This window comes from Trachypithecus francoisi, unplaced genomic scaffold (assembly GCF_009764315.1).
Source record: "Trachypithecus francoisi isolate TF-2019V2 unplaced genomic scaffold, Tfra_2.0 Lachesis_group0, whole genome shotgun sequence".
In the NCBI taxonomy this organism is placed as follows: Eukaryota; Metazoa; Chordata; class Mammalia; order Primates; family Cercopithecidae; genus Trachypithecus; species Trachypithecus francoisi.
In genome coordinates, this window is record NW_022681453.1 from 154,538,602 (window position 1) to 154,544,762 (window position 6,161).

Here is a 6,161-nt window from a genome sequence, read left to right on the forward strand (position 1 = left end):
GGGGCCACCTCCCATCTTCCCAGATCCTTGGAAACCCTGCTCTGCTCAGAGCCTGATACATATGGCATTTCTGTTAGCATGTTACACTGAGCAACCATTCACATGACATAACATCCAGGAATAAGAACTGCAAGTAGAATTTATAAATACAATTTAATAAACAAACCCAGAAGTCATATTTGTGTTCAGAAGTTGCATCCCACTCTGATAATTATTCACATGTACAGAGGGGATTAATTGAGGCTTTTATAACGCTGGCTAAATAAGAAAATGACTACTCACTTCTTGGTATCAAAACCCTTCCCCAGTGCAAATGCAAATTACCCCAAGATACCCTTTTTCACTTGCAAAAATCCAAGAGTTTGAAATCATCATCTGATGGGAAGGCTGTGAGGAAACAGATGTTTTCATACATTTCTGGTGGAAAGGCAAAATAATACAATCCTATGGAAGGAAATTCAGCAATATCTAGCAAAAGTGCATTAAGTATTTGCCCTTTGACATAGCAATTCCATTTCCAGGAATCTATTCCAAAAATACACTGGCAAAAATATAAAAAGATTTAACCCACTCACTGCAGCACTGTTTTTTACAGGAAAAGACTGGAAACTACCTATGTATCCATGAGTAGGATACTGGTTCCAGAACCTATAGTACATCCACATAAAGGAGCACCATGCAGCTGTAAAAGAGAAGGAGGAGGCCAGGCGCAGTGGCTCACACCACCTGTAATCCCAGCAGTTTGGGAGGCCGAGGCAGGTGGATCACGAGGTCAGGAGATCGAGACCATCCTGGCTAACACTATGAAACCCCGTCTCTACTGAAAATACAAAAAAAAAATTAGCCAGCCATGGTGGCAGTCGCCTGTGGTCCCAGCTACTTGGGAGGCTGAGGCAGGAGAATGGTGTGAACCTGGGAGGTGGAGCTAGCAGTGAGCTGAGATCGCACCACTGCCCTCCAGCCTGGGCGACAGAGCCAGACTCCATCTCAAAAAAAAAAAAAAAAGGAGTAAGCTCAATGTTTTACTAAAGAAAAGTATATGTTATGCTACCATTTATCCAAAAAAGCAGAGCTGTAGATATATATTTAAATTTTTATCTTATAATGAAAGAATAAACCATAAAATAAAATAATCAATGGTATTGTATAAAATTTTTTTGGATCCCAGTTCAAACAAATACACTGAAAAAAAGATGAGGTAATTGAATACCTGCTGAATATTTGATGACATTAGGAATTAATATTTTTTTCTAGTCGCGATGGTGTTGTGGTTATATTTCCAAAAAATGACTCCTTCTTAGAAGCAGTCATCCAAAGAAGTTGCATTGTCCATGCACTGCTATGCAATTATGTGTTCTCAACAAGATAATCTCACAGGGACCCACAAAAGTGTGCCTTTAGAAGGAACTACCTTTGAATACCCACCAACCCAGACAGACAGAAGCAGATCATTACAGTGGAAGTAAGAACTTCCCAGTCCAATATCACTACTCCCTTTCCTTGTTTAGTACACAAGGAATAAAAAATAAAAACTTAAATTTAAAAAGCCCAGCTATCTGGGTAACATAGGAGAAGCAAAATGCAGAAAAATAATTTCCTATAGCTTTCTAGTCCAAAGTCACAAATTGGAACAGAAAGAATGTTGAGATCACATTAAGGTCTGGCTTATTATATTGACTGACAGTTTTATTACTGGAATGAGTTTTTTTTTTGTTCCTTGATATGGTAGGCAGAATAATGACTCTCCCAAAGTGTCCATATCTTAATCTCAAATAGGCTACCTTTTTAATGGCAAAAAGGCCTCTGGAGATGTGATTAAAGATCTAAGATGGAGAGGTTATCCTGGATTATCTGGGTGGGCATAATGCAATCACATGGGTACCTATACAAAAGGCAAGGGAGTCAGAGAAGAAAATGTAAGGAAGGAAGCAATAGTCAGAATGAAGTGACCATGAGCCAGGAAATGCAGGCAGCATCTAGAAGCTGGAAAAGGCAAGGAAGGGATTATTCCCCTAGAGCCTCCAGAGGGAATGCAATTCTGCCAACACCTTGATTTCAGTCCATGAGACCCATTTCAGACTTCTGACCTTCAGAACTGTAAAAGTTCATGTTGTTTTAAGCTTTTAAAAAATGAGTTCTCATCTTTGAGAGATACTTTCTGAAATGTCCCCAGATGATATGATATCTGGTATTTTCCTCAAAATAATTTTGAAAATTGGGGAGTAGGTGGTGATATAGATGAAACGAGATTGGCTATGGGTTAATAATTGGTGAAGCCAGGGAAAGAATCCGTAGTGGCTCTATATACTATTCTCTTTAAGTTTACATAGGTTCAAAATTTTCTGTAACAAAATACTTAAGAAAGGGAGAAAACAAAAAAAAAAAGGAGAGAAAGAAACCCATCTCTTATACTGTATGTCATAATCTGAGAAACAAATATGTGATTGAATGAAGAGGGTCAGATAGATAGTAGCTGACCCACTCTGCAGAACCATTTTCTATGCAGAAATAAATCCACGGGCCACCCTTGAAAGTGGGTTGAAGATACTGGGGCCTGTAGACATGGTCTGTCATTTGCATGTTTGAATATTCATGAACTCATCAAAGAGGCGTGTCCTCAGTAGACCTCAATACCCCTCAGCCTCTGTGGCCTCTTGACAAGCTCTCTCCCTCCCCTACACAGGAAGGCAGGTTTGTTGGACCACTCTCATCCTTTCAGACATTAACCTCACTGATGGCATGGTGATGGCTCGGAGATTGGAGCAGGGTCATTCTCCGTCGCGTAGCCTCGGAGACATATTTGAACATGGGAAAAAGGAAGATTTTAGAAGTCTCCAAGATAACAATGAGCCCTTGAGAAGAAAAACAGGGACATGGTCTCGGAGCCACGGAAGCCAGATGAGAAATATTTTCTTATAAGATGAGGGAGAAGTACCAGGCCACCTTTCCCCTGCTAGGAGTGAATCTCTTGGCGTGGGGCAGACCTGGCTAGAGGGTAGGAGACTGCAAGTCACCCCTTACCCCAGAATCTTGAGAGAAATATATTCTGGGGGTTGGGGATAGAACCTCAGGTTCTGTTTCGGGGCACTCTGCTCCAACCCCACTGCCTTTGGGAAGCTCTGCCACCCCAACAACTGGGGACCCTGGCAAGCTGCTTGATCTGCAGTGATATAGGCATAGTACTGCCCACCTCACAAGGCAGATGATTGAGGCATCATTTCATGGACATATTGTTCTTTTTTCTTTTTCTTTTATGAGACAGAGTCTCACTGCAATACCCAGGTTGGAGTGCAATGGCACAATCTCAGCTCACTGCAATCTCAGCTTCTTGGGTTCAAGCAATTCTCCTGTCTCAGCCTCCCGAGTAGCTGGGACTACAGGTGCGCACCACCACACCTGCCTAATGTTTGTGCTTTTAGCAGAGATGGGGTTTCACCATATTGATCAGGCTGGTCTCAAACTCCTGACCTCAAGTGATCTGCCCACCTCAGTCTGCCAAAGTGCTGGGATTACAGGGGTGAGCCACCGTGCCTGACCCATGGACATATTTTTCTGAGCTCTGGTTTATTCCTGTGGAGTTGACTGATCAGTTAAAAAATGAAAAGGTACATTTCCTTCCTATCCTTACAGGGAGGGCCTACAGTATCCCTGAGCTTCCCTCACTCAGGAGCTCATGCTGGAGATCCTTGGCTCTCTCCTCTCCTCCCCAACACAAAATTGTTCTTTGTGCCTGTCTAACTCACTCTATACACAGGCCAGGGTGGTTTTTCTGGCCTGGCTCCTCTTTGTGGCCTTGGGAGCGATTTGGGCCTCAAAGAATTGATGTAGATCTCTGCTGCTCTTCTTTAAAGCTAGTGAATAAAGCGACCCCCATTAGAGGTGCCTGAGTATACTGACATCTCTTTCTCTCAGTCATTTACAAGTCGGCTGTTGCTTTGGCACTCTGGCACTCCATTGCTCACCTATCTCCTTGGTCCCCTGGACTATCCTTCTTCCTCCTCATCTCTCTGATCCTGGCTGTCCTCAAGCTCCAGCTAGAGTCTCACCCTGTCCAGGGAGCCCTCACTGATTACAAGCCCACACAGACACCCTCCTTCTTCTTTACATATTGTGTTCAGTTGCTCTTTCTTTGCTTCACACATCCCAAGTAAGATTAACCCAGACAGAAAGGAGCTCCAAAAAATACTTTTTGTTTCTAAATCGAGAAACAAATGGGTTAAATCAAGCATAACAGCATGGGCTGAGGAAGGATAACATTGATGGTACCTGATGCTTCTGAAGAGAATTTCCCATTTCAGTTCATTAGACTGATCTTAAAGCCCCAGAAGAGGAGCACAAACCAGCACCCTTCTCTCTCCCTTGCCTTTTCTCTCCCTTCTAGGGCTCCTCTGGCTCAAACAGCAGTGGATCTGGAACAGTACTCAGTGCCACGCCCTGTAGATTCCTCATCCTTTGCGTCTCAGCACTCTGAGAGGTAGTCAGAGTGTCCCCATTTCACAGATGTGGTAACTGAGGCACAAAGAGACCAAGTATCTTACCCCAAATCACTCTGGTAGACAGTGACCTAGCCAGCAGCAGAACAGGCATTCTGCCTCTAAAGCCTACACATGCAGCCTACCCTTTGCTGCAAGAAATAGCACAGCCACCAGGGGCTGTGCCTGGGAGAGTGCTCCTAGGAGGAGACCCAGAAGGGCAGGAGCGTACTGACCCCGTTGGAAGACTAGACAAAGAGGCAGACAGAAACTGAGTGAAACCAGCTGAATTAAGTGCTAGATGCTCAGCTGACCAGGTCAGAAAAGTGAGGTCAGGTGAGCAGGAGTTATCCAGAGTGGTCAGAGGAGGGAGGAGTGGTAGGCTTGTGGTTCTTTGGGATGGACAAGAAGGACTGGAGAGGTGGGCAGGCCTCTCCCTCGAACATGAAGGGGCCATTCCAAGCATGGCAGGGAGCCAGAACAGACTGGCCTCTGCTGTGTGCCAGGCACTGTGCTGGGCATTTGGCATAAACCATCTCAGGAGATTCAGCACAAAGGGAGAAGTTTGGGGAGGTTGAGAAATCCAGTTATCTGGGCTGGATGGCATCAGAGAGTAGGGAGAAGACTTCAGACTAGTTGGAAGTGACCAAAGAATGGCCAGTTCATTGCTTAAGCCTTTGACCAATGCTCCATTCTGGTAAGTCAGGACAAGGAAGCCCAAAGCATGGCTGGCCCTGGTGAGATGCTTTGCAGAACCCAGGTCAGACCCCATCCATCCTTGCAGAGGTGTCTTATTGCACCTTCAGATTAGAAGGACTGGGACAGGTTGCCCTGAGTGCCCAGCCAAGATGAGCCCTGGGCTGGCTAGGGAGGGACACAGAGCCAGTGCTTGTGTGAACAACTGATGACCTAACCATCCCAGAGCCAGACAAAGAAGCAGCGAGAAACAGGGGCCTGGAGCAGTGGCTCTCAACCAGGGATGGTTTACCCAGCACCCACATCCCAGGGCCTTTGACAATGTCTAGCAACATCTTTGTGTCTGGGTACCACTGGGATCTAGTGGGTAGAGGCCAGGGATGCCACTAAACATCCTACAATACATAGGATAGCCCCCCACAACAAAGACTTATGTGGTCCAGAATGCCAGTAGCACAGAGGTTAAGAAACAAACCCTAGTCTAGGGAAACAGGGTGAGAAAGGCTGAAATCCAAGTCGCTGCCTGGGAGGAAGCTGCCTCTACCCAAGGAAGAGACGTCTTCTCCTAATTCAGCCCACACTGTGAGAATACATGTGAGCCCCAGGGAGGCAGCCTGGGGAATGTGTTGCTAGAGGGGAAGAAAATGTTATCTGCTGTCACTTAGGCTGTGATTTGTGCAAAAAGCAATTTAAAACATAGTGAAAAAGAGGGTCAAAAAGTCAGCCCATGTGATTATGTCATCTCCTTGGTGGCAAATACAGCCATGTTAAACCACTATGACATACCCACGCAGGTGACAAAGGAGATGTGATCAAAGATTTTCATTGCAGTACTGCTTTTAATAGTGAAAGATCAGGAACAATATAGTTTGTCCATCAGGGGACAAGCTGGATAAGCAATGGAATACTCCGCAAAATAATGGGGATACTTTCTATGTACAATTATGGAAAGGTCTCCAGAATATATTAAGTGAATAAAGCAAAGTCCAGAAC